The 18,509-nt window shown below is 42.6% G+C and overlaps 1 protein-coding gene and 1 long non-coding RNA gene across 6 annotated transcripts in view; both read right to left on the bottom strand.

Moving 5' to 3' along the window:
• The window catches only part of LOC135921051 (uncharacterized), a 30,892-nt gene extending 21,995 nt beyond the window's left edge, over positions 1-8,897 (bottom strand). Inside the window, exon 1 of the long non-coding RNA XR_010570426.1 lies at positions 8,718-8,897. This is a non-coding gene — a long non-coding RNA (uncharacterized lncRNA). The remainder of the gene's footprint in view (positions 1-8,717) is intronic.
• LOC135895916 (uncharacterized) overlaps positions 1-18,509 on the bottom strand; it is a 210,004-nt gene that overhangs the window by 137,673 nt on the left and 53,822 nt on the right. The gene's annotated exons all lie outside the window — the stretch shown is intronic.

Consider the following 18,509-nt stretch of genomic DNA (forward strand, 5'->3'; position numbering starts at 1 on the left):
GCATCACGCTGGTAGAGTATGGCGACTACTTCATAATAAGATGCGTCAGTATAGAGTTCAAGGGGCAGCTTGAAGTCGGGGCGCATAAATACAGGGTCCGATGAAATGATGCGGACATGCTCCATGTAGCTATTCTCACACTCTTGTGACCACATAAACGGTACACCCATTTGGGTCAACGTGGTGAGGCATTTGGTTTTCTGGCATAGTCTCTTATGAGTGCGCGGAAATGAACATACGATTTCGCCATTTTATTGATGTGTTGAACACTCTCTTGCTTGGTGCTTTTCGTTTCACTATCAAAGACCATCCCGAGGAAGACCGCCTCATTACAAAATAACTTACTTTTCTTCATGTTAATCTTACGTCGTGCGGTGCTTAGTGCCTGAAGTACTTTAGACAAATGTTCCTCCTGATTTCCCCTTGTCCTGGAGTAGACAATGATATCATCCACATATACATTGCAAATTTTTTCAATGAATTTGCTCAGCTTTTCGTTCAGCAACTTCTGGAACTACGACCCAGATTTCTTGCAGCCAAATGGTAACCGATTATACTTGTAGATGTCGAATAGTTTGACAATACCGTAAACTTATTAGTCTCTTTTTTCAGTGGTACTTGGCAGTACCCCTTGCATAAGTCTATCCGGGAAAGGCATCCGCATCCTCCTGTCTCGTCAATGATGTCTTTGATGTCACCTATCCCAGGCATCGGGTAGGGAAAAAGATTGATCGGCCTGTTTATCATTTGGTAATCAGTGCACAGTCGGAATTATTCATCTTCCTTTGGTACAGTGGTAATGGGGGAAGCAAAACAAGATTCAGATGGCCTAATGATCCCTGCTTCTAGCATGCCTTGAAGTTCTTGTCTTAGCCAGATTTTATTTTCATGGCTAAGCCTCTATGGCTTTTTTCTGACTACTGTGCTGTCGTGCAACAAGAACAGCACCTCAATCGTGGTTGCGGCTTCGGGATATAGCCCAATGCAGATTAACTCGGGGAACTTCAGCGGCACATCTTTTGCGCATGATGGCTTTCGTTCATCGGGTTTTTCCGCTGAAGACACATATCATGCTCAGGTTTTTCAATAGTCCCCTCGTCATTCCATAGTATGTTCATCTTCATATTCTTTGTGTCAGGTTTTGATAAAAGAAAGGTGAAGTTCACCGCTGACACGACTAGCGCTTCCACCTTGAACTTCTGACCTTCAAACTCAACAGCTGCTGTTGTCCATGTACGGTAATCCCGAGATGAACCGTCGTAGCCATTCACACGAATAAGTTTTCCGGATATGATTCTGGCTGTTTCCATTATAGCTTCAATAATTAGGCTCACGGAAGCACCAGTGTCCATCAATGCTGACATGTTTAGGTTGTTTACAAGCGTCGGCCCTGTCAGAACACCTGATTTGACAAGGAACACCGTCTCTTCAGCATATTCGTGAGATTATGTGCTGCCTGGACTTATGGAGGTATGCCTGGTTACGAAGTACCGAGCCTGGCGTGTGCTTGTCGCATGGTCTAGGCTTGCGACTCTTGTCTCTTTTGATAGTACATTAAAATGTGTCGTCATAACGTACGTCAGTGGCTGAGACACTAAACCACTAAACGGTACCTTTAGAGACGTTGTTGTCAGAATTAAACCCGGAGGCACTTGGAATGCTCCATAGAACATCAGGCGTGCCGACATCGTCCAGTGGCCGGGCATGGTGTTCGTCACTTGCTTTGTAACCTTCCATGGTGGTTTGCCCTTCGTTTAACGCGACGTTCATCTTCTTCTCCACAGGTTCCTGTTGTCAACTGCGCCAATGTAAAGATTTCACTAGGGTACTGCCGGTAGAACCCATTTATTGCTACACTCCTCCGGCTAACGTCGTCGTATTCTCTTCTTCATTACCCCGCTCGCGATGTGGATCGCTACAACACTGAGGATTACACCAGTTCTGGGCACACTGCCACTACACAATCGTGCAAACTGGTAAACAACATTGAACAATGCTTCACTTCCACTTTCGAATATCCCCAAGGAACATTCCGAAGATCGAGAGCTTTAGCCACAGACTTCAGAACATAGCTGTGACACCGGATGAGAAGAAATATTTGGAGCATTATGACGAAAAGCAGTCCAGAAATTTAGTTCGAAAACGAAGTAAAAAAGCAAATTCAATCAAAAAACAACGTTCCAGGAAAACAGCTACCTCACGTCAAGAAGAGGGACCTCCAATCTAGAAATACCAGACGTGGCGGAAGCTTCCACAAAATTACACCTGTCTAATGTAGTGGACATTTCAAAAACATTCAGTAAAGGAGAAATAGGCGTGCTCACCAAGGGTTTAAACTTTTGTCCTACGAACAACACACACACTATTGTCTCATAACAACACGTTACTCCGGAATCATTCCGGGAGCAACGTTTTTCATGATAATCTAGTACTATCGATTGCGCAAATATAAAACTCCGCTGTTGAGCAACAGTATCATAAACACTTCTTCTCCCCTTCCGGTAATATTCTTTGTTTTACCTTCTCGTAGTACAAGTCAAGCATCCAACTGCAATTTTAACCAGCCCAAATGTAACAATGTGCATGTTGAACACTTTATCCATTTCGGTGGTGTCAAAATGTGGAATGAACTAGCGATATAGGTTAAAGCAGCGATAAATTTTAACATGACCCCGAATCTTCATTAAAAGTGCAATGAACCTCTGTCTGAAACTCTTGTGGGACTTTTCTTCTCGTGTCATATTTTTCTCTTGGATCCGTTGCGTGTATTTTGTAAACTTGTTCTAATACAGTTTTATGTTATAGTGTTGTATCCATCTCAATTGCTCTTTAGCCCTTCGCGCTCTGCGGCTGAATTGCATGTAATTTTTATATTGGACTGGCCACTAGCCTTTGCAGGTATAGGTCCAAACTGTTTTGTACATAATTCATGATTTATTGAATAAACGTTCACACTCAAATGGAATAATAAATCCAATTCGAGCTTCACAAGGACCTTTCAGAACTTTACCGATTAATGCGTATCGGACACTTCTTCGCAGAGAACACACCAGATACCGGGACGACACCACTTAGAGCCCAATTCACTTGAGCTCCCGAAGAAGGAAAAGCCATAGAACTTGACCTATATCTTAAAACTGCGAGTAAAGAAACTATAAGCCGATTCAAGACAACTAAGCGGCCTAAAAACACAACTGAGTAGGAGAGTCGTATCGTTTCAAATCCTAATTGCCGGAATGACATTCTTATTAAGGAACCAGATAAAAGTGGAAGTATAGTTATTTCGCCATTAGAAAAATACAAGCACAAGGCTTACAGACAACTAAACAATCCAGAACAATACCGTAAGCTACATAACAATCCGACATTATCCTACACAATGACAATTACCAACAGGCTGAAATCACTTTTGGCTGATGAATATTAACACCATAAGAATTCCAATTTCTTAACACAAGTAACAGAACTGCCGGGCGCTTCTACCTCCTTCCAAAGATGTATATAATTTCATCCACTGGACTATAGACCACTAATATCAAAGGGTGCCAGATCATATCAAACAACAACACCCTGACAGAGACCATCTCCCCATTCCTTAACCACTTCCTTGGTTACATTACAAAAACACTTGCATCATTTGTACAACATACGCCTCGCCTACTGAGAATTATGGAAGAGAATAATGCTAAAGGCACACTACCCCAAAAGATATTATCGAAACTCTAGACGGCACGGCCTTATACACCAACATTCCAATCCCCGATGGTTTATCTTCGATAAAACAAGCGCTGTGTAAACACAATCCACAACACTCTATTAAGTCTGCTTGTCTCTCCTTGAATTAGTTGTAACACATAACGACTTCGAAATTGAGGAGAGTTACTGCCTACAAATACGCGGGACAAGTATGGGTACGCCTTTTGCACGAAACTACGCGAGCATATTAAAAGGGATTCTAGAAGCATATTTCCTATCGCGCTGCACTGACAAGCCTCACGCATACCTACGATATACATTCAATTCAACTCATTCAGGTTAATTTTAATTTAAAAAAATACATTTGGTAATAATAGCATTCAATAGATTGGTCTAAGTAAATTGCGCTTGTCAACCAACCAGGCAGTAAATAGAGCGTCTAAATGTATGTAACAAAAGTGTGCCACAGAGTTATTGTATCAACATCACATGCTGCCCTTTATTTCCCCAAATTTAACAATTCACAAGATATTCCAGGTGTATATAACAGCATCTTACAAAAACCGGATTTCATACACAGAGATCTATTGTGTTTATGTTAATGTCTCCAACTAATAGTAATCGCGCTTCATTCATGCGTGTTTCAAAAAAATATGCTTAAGAAAACCATTCGGGTTCATATTAGGAGGTCCATATATCGCACGTAACGTATAATTCACATGCTGTTTATTTATAGAAAGTCCCACTACTTCTGGATCAGTAAAGCTTGCTTCCATATTATTCGATATCCAGTCATCATGAATGAACACAACACCCCCACCTTTCCTATATTCCCTGCACCACACATACCAAGTATAGCCATGAAGGGTATACATATTTACCGAAGAGATGTCTTCATTGACTTCAGTTAAAACAATAACGTCACTGCGGAGAACTGCTCGTTCTAGACATAAACACAATTCCTCCATATTTCTTCTCAATTTGTGTATATTTATGTCTACCAGATTTAAATTTATTTGCAACCCCTCGTCTTTTAAATTATTATTTACATGAGCATTCCAGCCACTGATGTTGCGAAATGTGCCCACTATGTTATGTAGATAAGATTCCTCTCTGTCCTGATGTGCTTTTTCTGTGCCCCTTCCACTTTCTCATTAGTATTCGTTCGTTCTGTGTCCAGACGTACTGGCAGCCTTTTTGTTTAGCAAGCTGTCGGCATTGCCAAAAATATTGTTACGCATGAACAAAACGAAGACCAGTGAACGTGCTTGCGGTCCCGAGTGGGGGGAAGGAAGAAGAGGACAACGCTCAGTTGATCAGCCAGCTGGTTGATCAATTGTATGTTGATTGAGCTGGTTGATCGCCCAAGTATGTACTGTCCAATAGATCACGTTCCTTTCACCTTTCACATTCATTTCGCATTCACCTTTCACATTCATTTGAGTCTCACACAGATCTATGGTGACACTTTAGCTTGTCATTCATCAGCACTTCCACGAGCCATCGGATTATGGAATGATCTACCAAACAGCATCGCATCTCTGCCTAATCCTCGTACATTCTATCACCAACTTATTACACATTTCACTGAAGCCGTCGTTTAGCGTGTTTCATATTCATGTTTAAGCTCATGGTTATTTATGTTTCGGCTCATATTTTGAAGGTAAGCGTGTCGTTTCCCCCTTTTTTTACATTTGCTATAAAACGCTTGATGAATTGCGTACTTATTCTGGAGTCATGTGCTTTTTCTGCTATCGTATGCTTTAAACTATGTATTATACTTTTTCTCATTATTTCCGCATTGCTTATTCTCCTCTTCTTTTCTGCTGCACAACTTTATTCCTGTGCACAAACTTTATTTATCATGTATTGCACCCTTTTCTTTTTCATCTGGTTGGGTATGCACTGTTGGAATTTTTCGCAACTCTCCTTACACAGTGCCCTATAGGCCTGTAAGGTACTTCACATAAATAGATAAATAAATAAATAGATAAATAAATAAATAAATAAATAAATAAATAAATAAATAAATAAATAAATAAATGGAAGCATGTTGGGTTAAGAACCGACCATGAGGTATTCCAGTAGTCATATCATGAAAATCCGAATTGCCTTCCGTCATTTCAACAGCGGGAACCATAACGCATGAACACTGACCATAAGACTAAAGAGTACCAAATGCTTTTTGAATATAAAAATATGATTTATGAAGGTTTGAGCGCTAATATGAATGCTAGTTTACGACACCTGACACAGTCAACGATAGGCGCGTACTACGAGGAGATCGGGAGCCCAAGTGCCACCTCCATCCTAAACTTTACCGAAAGGAGAGGCTCCCTCCCCGCCCCCGTCACCTAGCGATGCACAACTGCGCCGTTGCCAGGCCTCTTTCACCCTCATCTGACGTTTATTTTTATGCGGGCTCTAATTTTACACTTGCTCAATCTTTCAATTGTCTAAAATCTTCTTTTCGCTCCACGATGGCTAAGTGAACTTGTATTACGCCGTTAAGGCCGAGGTCACGGCCTCATGGTCACGGGATCAAACCCCAGGTGCGGCGGCTGCATTTCGATGTAATTTTAAGTTGAAGCTTGCTATGTAATTGTTCGTGTGGGTGTGCTCGACTCTTCTAGTTCATCTTTTCGCTTATTCCCTACAAAAGCTGAAAGTAAGTGAAAGGCGCATTGAAGCGCAATTTAGCAATGTATCCTTCATTTCGAATGGTTTGGTGAGCTTTTACCTGTAGTGCATAAACACTTTCTAAATCTACGAGTTGCTTCCAACATTGCTGTGAAACCATGCGATTACAAGCGCTTGAAAACGTTATATAGGGTGTCCCAGCTAATGCTAGGCACGACGAACAAATTTAAAAAAAATGGTATAAAGAGCATGGTGCCAAATCAAATTTTAAGATCATGGAGTTCGGTCGTCAGAACTTTGCAGATCATTGTAGTTTTTAAAATCGTAACTTGCATCGTATACTTATGTGTCGCTATATTTAACAGCTTGGCTAATGATTTGCGTGTGTTAACGGTGTAAAGTGAGAACGTGAAAATTGACGGTGTTTACATTTACAGCCTAAACGGTCACTTAAGAGAAAAAGGATATGGGCTGCGTTGGTAAATTGTCCTTCAACAATATTAAGAAAAGAACCGTAAACGCAGGAAGATGGTTCATAAGTAACAAAACACTGGAAAGCGCAGTACAGGTGGCGACACTACCTTCTGGAGCCCACACTAACTGGCGCGTCATGTCATAAATTTGGACAGTTTCTGCTCGAGTCTAATTAAATTTTTATTTTTAAACATGTGTTACGTTATATAGTAGGCGAGGGAAAAACAAATATTAGTATGTGTCGAGAATTTTCATTTTGATGAAATGTCTCAAATAACAGAAAATAAATTGAGATCTATCACATTACACTGACGTACCAGCCGTGGGGAATAAGAGCAAAATTTAAAAAAAACGAACCCAAAAGTGCAGATGACAATAAAGCATTCAATTTCTCGATTATGTAAACATATGTATGTTATCGTAAAATAAAACTAGCCATAGACTTAATCAAGAAGGCTTGATCAATAGAAATATATTTGCTATATCTGTTCATGGTACCTGTAAGACGTACTAATGCGGTAGTTGATAACCCCTGAATTAGACTTGTGCAACGCGCCTGAACAAACATGGACGCAGACAAAATGACGGAACACACGAAGCCCTAAATTTTTCTACATTTAATGTTTCTCTGTGCAAGTTCCTTTTTCGGGCTCAATAACAAAGTTACACCGAGGCCCGTATTCACAAAGGGAACCTACCCTTAACTTAGGAATGAAGTAACCGGTCGGTGCATAGCAGGTTTCATAGACAAATCTTCTACTCAAGGTAAACCTTAATCGCCACTTAACTGACGGAAAGTACAACTACTGGCAACTTTAAGCGCGGCTTTCGCTACATTCATGAAACAAACAAAATGGCCGACTGCTAGGACAGCCTCGCCGACTTCACCGATTTCGTCGGACCTGTGGACGATGTTACGGAAAATGAGGCACACCGATAACGAGCCGCCGTTACAGCCAGTTCTCAGGGATCGGCAGAATCCCATAGAGGTGTACACAACGACGCGGAATGCTTTTCGATGTACTGATTTTTCGAAGCGAGCGCTGCCGCGGCTATTGGGAACGCTGCCGCTGGGCCAAAAGGACGACGAGCGCGGTCACCCCTTCCGCCGCTGCTCCAGATCCTGATCGCACTGCAATCAAGCGGCGCCGGGAGCTACCAAAATTTCACCGACGATCTCCTTAATGTTTCTCAAGCAACTGCGCCTCGAATCAACGCAAGCAGGTCAAGAATGATCACCGAGACTTTTGTGTCCCGCAGCTGGTGAAGTTTCCCAACGCCAATGAACCGGCAATGGTAATGAGGAAATTTTGCCCCGTCGCCCCGTTTCCTGGTGGGAGCGGATGCATAGACTTCACTCGTGCGCCGATCAGAAATTCCGGTGGAGATAACGCGGAGGCCTTTCGCAATCGAGAGGACTACTTCTCCGTCAATGTTCAGGTATGTTTATTACAGTGTCAGTGAGAGAATGCAACGAGCGGCGTGAGAAAGTAACGATGTCGTTGTTCAAAATTTTATTACTAGCAAACAACGTTACCGATTTCGCGTATAGTCGATCGGTTATCCTGTTTCCGCAATTACCGAACTTCAATATAAACGAGGTGTTCATACATCTCGCGCGTCACCGTTTGAGTACACATGGAATGTCCTCATTAGCTGTGTGACGATTAAAATCGCTGAGACACGCGGTTGCCTACTTATAGTACTATGGTGCTCAACATTACCTAGAAACACTAGACGTACCATTACTGTGTTCTTCGGCATAGCTGATGCATTATTATTTCCGTTTAATCCTGTTACATTGAGCGCAGCCACTGCGATGAGCTGCCGTGGCTGCTGTCATTAATTTCATGCTTCAAGGAGACATCTCCAAAGAAAAAAAAAGATTAACCAGGTCATATACATACCATTCTTCCAAGCTTTAGTGTCCATAACCGTCCATTGTTCAGAGATTTCTATCGCAAATAATACCCCCGCAATAGCAATGAGTAGTGCCCTGGGGACGTTTTTCATGTCTATGTCGCTGCGAAATGCCGTGCAGTCAGATACTTGTCGTCACTAGCGCCGTAATGCCAAAATTCCAAGTGCGTGTCGTGCAAGCGTCTCACATCACGCTGGGGACAATATATATTTAAACATCACTTGCTGTTGTGGAAAACGCGCATCTGTATGCGTAAAATAAAATGAACATACAGGCATGTTGAGCCCTAACCACTGCTTCTTCTACGAAACAATGGTTTCCAAACAACCGCAAAAGAACAGTAGAAACTGATAATATAAAAAATTGAATGGGTGACTCACTGTCGAATAAGTTTTATGCAGAATTGTGGTACCAAACGAACGCCAGGAATAAGTGAGTAAACATATATCTACTGTACTCGAATTAAAGTGCAGAAGGAAGAAGAAAGACGGAAAAGACAACGAGATTTCCTTTTCTTTCACGCTTGACGCACAATAGTATTGAAGTCAGACGGATCGGCTTGAAAAGAAAGTGCAGGGGCAGATGCGTTGCGGCGTTGGCCGAAACCTATTATTCAATATGTGAGGAGCTCACAGGTGAAATACGGACAAAAACAACAGCCCTGAATATTCAATACCGTAATATTTGTATTCTGCTTGGAATTTTTTAGGGAAAGCTGCAAAATTAATTCAGATTACAGGTTGCAGCGAATCACAGAGAGGTCAGAGTTCCAGTGCCGGAATGATGAAAAGAAAGATCTCAACCACCGTAGTTGTTTAGTGGCTATGGTGTTGGGCTTCTAAGCACGAGGTTGCGGGATCGAATTCCGGCCACGACGGCCGCATTTCGATGCGGCCGAAATGCGAAGGTGCCCTTCTATTCAGATTTAGGTGTATGTTAAAAAACTCCAGGTGGTCGAAATTTCCGCAGTCACTCACTACGGCGTGTCTCATAATGAGATCGTGATTTGGACACGTAAAACCCCATTATAATATTTTTATTTTTAGAAGGTCTCGTCCTAAGTATCGCATTGATTGCTCTTCTATTTCTTTATTTTTCAATCAAGAACACTTTAGGCGTGTGTGACTTTTGCGCAATGTATAAGCAGTAGGATCGTGGAGTGAGAAATAACAAAACAAATTATGTCGTTTTCTTGATGACAAGCGTCAGCGATCTTGTTTAGAAAGATAAAAGCTAACTAAAAAACTACGCCTAAATGCGGTAATCTAAGTAAATTCTTCTGATGACTGCGTTTAAGACAAATTGAAAGCATTATACTTCACTGATAAAAACCAGTCATATTATTTACGACTGTCAATATTATCCGCAACAATGGTCACACGTACAGATTGTCAGCCTCATGACTGGATCGTGTCCGTTCAGTTTCTCAATTGCTTCTGAGTCGTCTGCAGCATCGGTGAAGGGGGATCATTACGTAGAAACGGAAGGCCAACTATCACGTTGGAGACGCTATTTGTTGCAATAACTTGATGTCTAGCTCCTTAAATACATTCGGCGAGCATGCAGTCAGTAATTGGTAAGAGATAGTGCCTTTTGCCCTGACCCTGTACTCTTCGAAAACGCTATTTTTGCAAATTTCAAAGCGATCTAGCTTGAAGGGCATCTCACGCAGTGAGCACAGCGCCAGCGGCATTGTGCGTGAGTAAAAGCTGTACCAATCACAGCGTGGCGCACGGCGCGTGCCGCGTTTCTACCAATCACAAAGCAGCCCAAGGCAAGCACCGCGCTTCCACCAATCACAAAGCAGCATTCGGTTCCTTGAACCTTGAACGCCCCCAGATGGCACTTGCCACTATGCGTCCGCTAGAACAAAATTTTGCAAAGGATGCTTATATTGAAAAAGAAAGGAGCAAATATCTCTAATAATACGGCAACAGGGTGCGATGAAATCCCAATGCAGCTAATCAAAAATACCTCAGTCCAAAGAGCGAGGCATGGCGGACTAATGTCATACGGCAATGATTAGAATGAAGAAAATTCCGATTTGATGGCGTGTAAGCAAGATGAACGTCATCTACAAAGGCAAAGGTGATAGGGATAACACGACCTCGTACACGTCCGTTACAGTAACGTCAGTAATATATAAACTGGCATTCAAGCCATACAATTGCAACTGTCTAAGCGGGTGGAGAAATATGGTGTACTGGGGGAACTGAAGAATGGGTTCAGACCGGGTAGACGCTTTGTACTAACTGAGTGCATAGAGATTTCAGTGGCTCCCAATTCACCTTTACCGATATAATTACTACATATTAGAGGAGCCTATGACAAACGAGACAGGAATTATTATGGCATATTCTTAAGCACGAAGGCGTATATTATGATTTCGTGGAGGTGCTGAGGGAGATGCATAGTAATAACCAAGCACGAGTTAGAAAGGTAATGAAGAGGTGAGATTTCAACAAGGGCTGAAACAAGGATGTCGTTTCTCGCCATTGTTGTTCGCGCTTCACCTTAAAGGCAAGGAAAGAGGACTGGAATATTGAAAATTACGGTTTGATACATCCTGCATGCGTAGTAGACAAATGGTGAAACACGAGCTGCCTGGGCTAATGTATCTCGACGACATAGTACTACTGGCTGGCAGTAAAATCGATTTATAGATACTTCCTGATACCTGCGGCAGCGAAGCGACAAGAGCAGAAGTTTAGAACGTAAAAATAGGTAATTATCTTCAACGAAGATACCAAAAGTTTCATGATGTTATTTCAAGAGCAATTGATATCCACAGTGAAACATTATATACGCACCTCGGCGTTTCAAACGAAGGAGAGGATTATTCGATTACCCACCAAGAGAATCTGAAACAAAGGGGAAAGCGGATGGCCACAATAAATATTACGTGGTGTGTGTGTGAAAACATTTATTGGAATGAGGTCCGGAGGCTCGACTTCTTAGGTCAAGGCGGGCCACTCCCACGTTGGCACTGTCATGCCAAGCCTATATTACGTGGTGCGTGGAATCTGGAAAGTGGTGCATGGAATCTGGAAAAGTGCAATGGTGCTAGAGCTAACGTTCACAAATCCCACTGTATGCTTAAAACCGGTTATATTGTCGGGGTTGGAAGTTAACCAAAGATCGGTAGGCCAGTTGGCTTTGAGAGCCCACGGTAAAACTGCAAATTTGGCAGAGCAGGGTAGCATGGCTTGGGCGTTTTTTTGAAGTCCCTAAACAAACACAGAGCAAACTAGTTTTGAAGAAAGACTCAGAAGCATTGATGAAAATAAATAGGAAGCTAAAGTGTACACGTATCCGTACTTGCAAGGCGTGGAAGCGGTATGGAGTAAGAGGTCAAGCAAGATGGTAACGAAGTACAGGGTCACTGAAGCTGTAAATAGACAGCCTGGAGTCATCAGAAAGAAAGTGAGAGAAATAGATACTTATTCGGATGCAGAGAATTGAAACAAGAAAGACCATGGGGATTTACAAGAATATGAAGAAAGAAATTATGAGGGATACTCTGTATGATCACACGAAGGGAAGCGCCTTGCTGTTTCAGGCTCGAGCCGGTTGCCTTAGGAAAAAAACATGCTGGATAAATATTCGCAACTAGATGAGGCATGTGCATGCTGTTGCGAAAATGAGGAGACCACTCAGCACACCTTAATAGAATGCGAAGGGCTTCACCCAGTAAATCCCGTAGGTGAAGTACACCTCCCAGAAGCGCCATGGGTTTATACCATTCAGTAAAAACCTACATGCGTGGTACAAGAAATTATGAATCTCACTTTCTTCTCGGTTTAAAGAAAGCTAAAGCCAAATATTATGAAGAAGAAATACTTTAATGCAGTTCTGATGTAAAGAAAAATATCAAATAGTGAACTCATTTTTGAATAGGAAGCAAGCAACTAATGGCATTGCTAAAATATCTCACGATAGTAATACTTATTTAGAACCACTTATGACTGTGAATGCGTTGAGCAATTTTTTTCTTTCCTAAAATCTCATGTCAAACAGAACAGCACTTATACGCACCAGAGCACCTTCCACAGTCATTTTATATGTTTTAAACCACTCATGATGAGGTACTATGAGTAATAAACAATTTAAGAATAACTAGTGCTTGACTAGATAAAATTCATCCTGGTCATGTTAAATTATTTTCAAATCAATCTTATTTGTACTGTCTGCAAAGAATACCCTCATGTTTAAAATAAACACCTTAAATGGCGAACTTAAACGTGGTAAGGTTTCTCCAGTTTTTAAGAAACGCGATCGCTCATTACTATTTAAATATGCGCGTATCTGTGTTTTACCCTTAAGAAATGTTCATCGAGAATATAATCCAAAAATGACTGATAAAACACTTAAACAAATTCATTATTCCACCTGACCAGTTTGAATTTCTATACGGTTACTTTAACGACCTAGCACTTGGATATCTTACTGACCAATTAAGAGAAGCCATTGATGATGGTAAATTCGCAGAATCCTTATTTGCGCACTTGTCAAAGGCATTAATTAGCATTGGCGACAAGATTCTTAATGTTAAGCTAGAATCAATAGGTATAACATATCCTGCTGTTATACTGAAAGACTGAAACCAGGTTGTCAATGTTTTCGGTGCTTATACTAAACCCAGAATGACCAATTTAGGCGCACCGCAAGGATCCGTTCAGTGCTCCTTACTCTTTTTATTTTATATTATTCACCTGCCTTAACTGTCTCAGATGTTCTAAGTGTATACCACATGCTGATAACACTACAATAACTGATTCTGGTGATAATCTGTCAACGCTAGCAGCCAGGCTTAATAGTGATTTTAGACACTTGTTGGAATGGTGCAAGATTAAGAGACTTCCCATTTTTCGCACTAAAACTACAATTTTTTTTCATTCTCATCTCAAGAAATCATCGCTATGCATACTGTCCATTTCGATTGGTTACCATTTATTTTGAGCAAGTGAAGAATCTACATACTTAGTATGTAGTTATTATTGACTATAACCTAAAATTTCATCGCCATATAACTCATACCAAAAAGGAGTTATTGCATGGAATATTATTTCTCACTAGGGCATGTCCATTCTTTTCACGACCTGTGTTGCTCTCCCTATATTTCGCGTTTGTACACTCCCACATTAATTACTGCATGACCTCCTAGGTTAACACGTACACGACTCACCTAAAGCCGATATCAACAATCCAGAACCGGGCAATTAGAATAATCGCGAATAGGATAGAATAACCGCCAGTGCTAAACAGCTACTACAAGCAAATAACATTCTGGACGTTGTCGCCATTGTCAAGTACAAGCTTCCCATTTTACTTCTGAAACTGATCAATGACAGAATATTATTGCCGATAACTTCTATATCATCTCTAACAAACACTAACTCAACACATTTCGCGGTACATAATAACTTCACTGGGCCCAAAGCGCGCACTAATTATGGCAAACAAGCAGTTCATTTTACAGCCATATCAAGATGGAATACATTACCATTGCCATAAACTCCAGAAAACCTATCGATTATGCCATGAATTGAAAAAAAAATTATGTCAGATGTATGTGACAAAGTGTACTCTATAACGCAATTTTCGTCTCAGACCTGCAATTCCTATGTACAGGTGCCCCCAGAATAATTCGGAATGCCGGACACGCAGCTGCTCGTCGGCGGAGCGCGCCGGTGGATAAATACAGGCATGATTTGCGCATGCGCGGCCTCCCTAGCGAACAAGTTTCGCTCCCTAGTGCATCTAGATTGGCGTTGTCTTGCGCCAAAAAGGTAGCGCTAGGTGCCCTTTAGCATTGTGCAAGGGGGGGGGGGGGGTTGGGGCTGGGCGAATGAATCTCTGCGGCGCAGCATGCACCATAATCTATAAATAAAGGCTTGTGGACGCCGTGCAGCGCATTCTCGCCATGGTCTGCATCCCGTGTGGGAGGTAATAGCAATGCTTTGCGTAATTACGTGCTAGTGAGGCGGCTTGGCTACAACGACCTCGCTGCCCTATTTTTTCAACCGTGTTAGCCTGTCCTGCGAAGTATTAGTTCTTATTTAATTATCTCCCAATCCGTGGTACTGATGCCTTCGTAAAACGAGGACAATTTCCACTTATACATGACCCCTCTTAGCGGGTGTGTCTGAGATAGTGGCAATAAAAGAGTTTACAAGATGAAATAACGCGGCACGTTCCTCAAGGCCAGTTTCATGCACAGGAGGTCACTTGATTCCTTTTCCTCGTGTGACGCTGCTCTTCGGGCCACTTGCTCGCATGACCAGCTCTGGCTGGTGGACCGTGCTTGCCTAGAGATGTCCGCCAGGGGTCTCCCGGACGTCTAGGGGCCCAACCACATTTAAATAGATCCAATAAAGTTTTATCTATTCATACATCCATTCAAAGGGCACTTTAATGAACTCTTCACGACTCCAGTCAGTTATTGGCGCACCACATTACGTGGTTCGCATATATTGTGCGCCAATCAATCACGGAATCTGGATCATTAGAAGCGAGTATTCTTACGTATTGATCCCGTGTCGGCGTTTGTTGGTGTAGATATTCATTTTCATACTAATTTTCTTTTGCTCAGAGGGAATATACAATGATAATCAAGGGTAGGCTGTGTGAGCTGAATGAAGAGAAACATAGTAAGGAGAACATAGTAAATATAAATAACAAGAAGAACACTGGGTTCATTTTTTCCACAGAAAACAAAATGAATCGAAACGTAACTTCGTTTCGTCTAAAGCGGTTGGCATGTTCCGCAATCACCATCTCGCGATGTCCACGCGATTGCAGCTTGTAGGCAGCGTGGAACTGACTCGCAGAGCGCATCTACGAAGTCCCTCCTCTCACCAAGGCCTTTCCACTCGCGCATTATGGCGAGCCAGAGCTCGTCGGAACTTGGCCCTCCAAGATTCAGCTTGGATAAGCTTTCCTTCATCCTGCCCCACACGCTCTCCATAACATTGAAGTCTGCACCTTTCGGAGGCAAGTCAAGAACGCGAACACCACATTTCTACGAAATTTTTCCACAGCGCTGACCATGTGCAGCGGCTCAGGTCTTGTTGGAACAAGTAGGAGCCATCATTAAATGGCCCGTCAAGAGCGTATGGCAATAGGTGGAAGTCTTGAATTTCGCTGTAATCTTCAGCTGTGTACAATGGGAACAGTCGGATTATTGGACCGAGGCCCTCTTTGCTAATTGCTCCCCAAACGTTGAGGGCAGAGTGACTGCTGTTGTAGATCTCGGAAACATACCCAGGCTCATATCTGCACGAAAAGGGGGCAATAGATAATGGTCTTTTCAGATGAAAGACTTTTTGCGCGTCCGAAGAATTTGTACATAAAAGATCAGAATGAAAAGGAAAATACCTGCAGTTGTATGGTCTCCATACCCGGCGCTCTTAATCCCATCTAGATGAAAATGTCGATTCATCTGAGAATATGACTTCCTTACATTCTTCCCAGTCGTCCAGCGCTCATATGCCCTGCCAAACTCAAGCCGCCGGCGTTTTTGGCACTCCGTAATGTGTGGCTTTTGTGCCGCGACAAATCCATGAAGACCAGCCTCTCGCATGCGCCTTCTAATTGTTTCCTCACTGGCTTGCAGGTTGAGGGCTGTCTTGATCTGGCGGGCGCTCTAAAAAGGATCGGTAACGGCTGCAGCAACAATCAGGTCGGACTCTTGCAACGTGCATCGGTGTCGTCCTGATCGTGCTGCATCTTTGAGTCAGCCATCTTCATCCCTCTATGCTCGGATTATTCGGTTGACCGCACTTATAGACTTTCCTGTGAGGCGGCATATCTCACGTTGAGGTATATCTTGTGAACTGAGCTTAATTATATTTCTCCGCACATTCATCGGCACTTTTTTCAGCATGTTGCCTCGATTGTAATAGGTCGGAATTCACGTAACTGTCATTGTTTAAATATGTTCGTATCTCTTTATCAATCGAGCTGCCGATATCATCACGGTTGCATGAGACGCAAACACTGCCCTTTGCCCGCGTTAGTCACGGTCATCTACCATAAAGATTTTGATCAAATGATAAATACGGCCCACATGAAAAATGAAAAAAAAGGCACCCAAGCACCCGACCACGCAGACACGAGCGCTTATGCTCCAACGCGAGTGAATGCGCAGGCACAGCTTGTCACAGACACCACCGGCCCAGCCTCCTTGAGAAAACGTTAAGGCGCACCTAGGGCAACTCTTTTGGAGCAGCGCAACGCAAACTAGATGCACTAGGGAGCCAACCCTGCTCGCTAGGGAGACCGCGCACGCACAGACCATGGTACTACTTTTTCCACGGGCGCGCTCCGTCAGCGAGCGGCCGCGTGTGTTGCATTCCGAATTATTCTGAGAGCGCCTGTACGTCAAATGACAGCAGTGACTGCGTTTAAAGTGAGCTTGCACTGAACGAGACTCATCGCAAGAAGATCGGCTTCTAAACCAGGCCTCAAATTCGGAAGACATAAACAAAATAACCAACAAGTGACACGGGCAAAATACGTATCAGAGACTTCTACTCCCACAGTTAAGCATATGTAGTTATTCTGTGCAGTGCGCAAGTGTGCAAGGTAACCCCGCAACTGACTATTTAAATTTTTCAACAAAATATGATATTTTGTTGAATATACTGATTTGGTGTTTTATGGAATAGCATCTTGTAAATATGCATTCAAATGTTCTAATTAAAGTGTAGAACAAAATGTATTGCTATCTGGCATCGGCTTTGAACGTTTTTCATGTTATGCAGCGCAGACTTCGCGACAGCGGATCTTCATGTTACTACTATGTTGTCCTTTCTGTAAGTTTTATTTGTAAGTAAGACTTTTTATGTCTAAAGAAAGGATGCGCCAGATATGTGTACATAGAAAGAATGTTGTGCGGGATTCTCGCGTGACTATCGTACATTGGAATTTAAAGCCTTTATACTGCTTTTTCTGCATTTTATACAAAAGGAATCGTTGTGAGCGTCAACGATGAACACGACGTTTCACAAGAAAATCTTGAATAAACGCTGATTGAGGCATGCAGTTCGGTGTAAACATGTTCTTAAAGGATTATCAGAGGCAGCTGACGGCAGTGCAACTTCAGTAAAAGCTTTGAACATAGCTAAGTTTTTTTCATTGAACATGGTGCCTGAGCATGGGTTCGCAATCTTAGCTGTAGTAGCTCCCTAGAAGACATGTAGCTGATTAGTGTCATGGTACTAAACCTTGCAGGCATTATAAAAGTTAGCCGACCAATTTTTAGGAAATAAAATGCAACAGAATACCACTTTTCTAAACATAACTTTTCTGACAGGAGTTTTGAATGCGTTTCTTCGGACGGAATTCCAAAACCGGCTTGCAGATCTCTATGCTTAGGCACCGCATGCACTTTTATGGCACTCACTCTCTCTGCAGGCTGTTTGGCACATTACGCGCCCGAAATAAAAAAAAATATCATGAGCCATTCCACTCTGTGAAGATCGATGACCAGCGAAGCCATTTAGCACACGGCACCGTGGTGACAAAGAATGTTGAGTACAAATTAGCCGATACAATAGCCCGTATTCCGCATGAAGGACGTGAAGTTACTCCGGCTACAACTGCGCATGAGGCGGCAGCCCGCGGTCGCGCCGCCGTATCTTGAGAGCGATCTGCGTTGGAGCGAGCGTCGGTGTTTCGTAGCTTCTTGTATGTTGTGTGTCCTCGGCGCCGACTTTGCGCTCAGGCGATGACAGCGCGAATGTCGGTTCGCTCGCTGCTGCTGCCGCGTTTCCTC

The sequence above is a fragment of the Dermacentor albipictus genome, chromosome 8 (assembly GCF_038994185.2).
Source record: "Dermacentor albipictus isolate Rhodes 1998 colony chromosome 8, USDA_Dalb.pri_finalv2, whole genome shotgun sequence".
In the NCBI taxonomy this organism is placed as follows: domain Eukaryota; kingdom Metazoa; phylum Arthropoda; class Arachnida; order Ixodida; family Ixodidae; genus Dermacentor; species Dermacentor albipictus.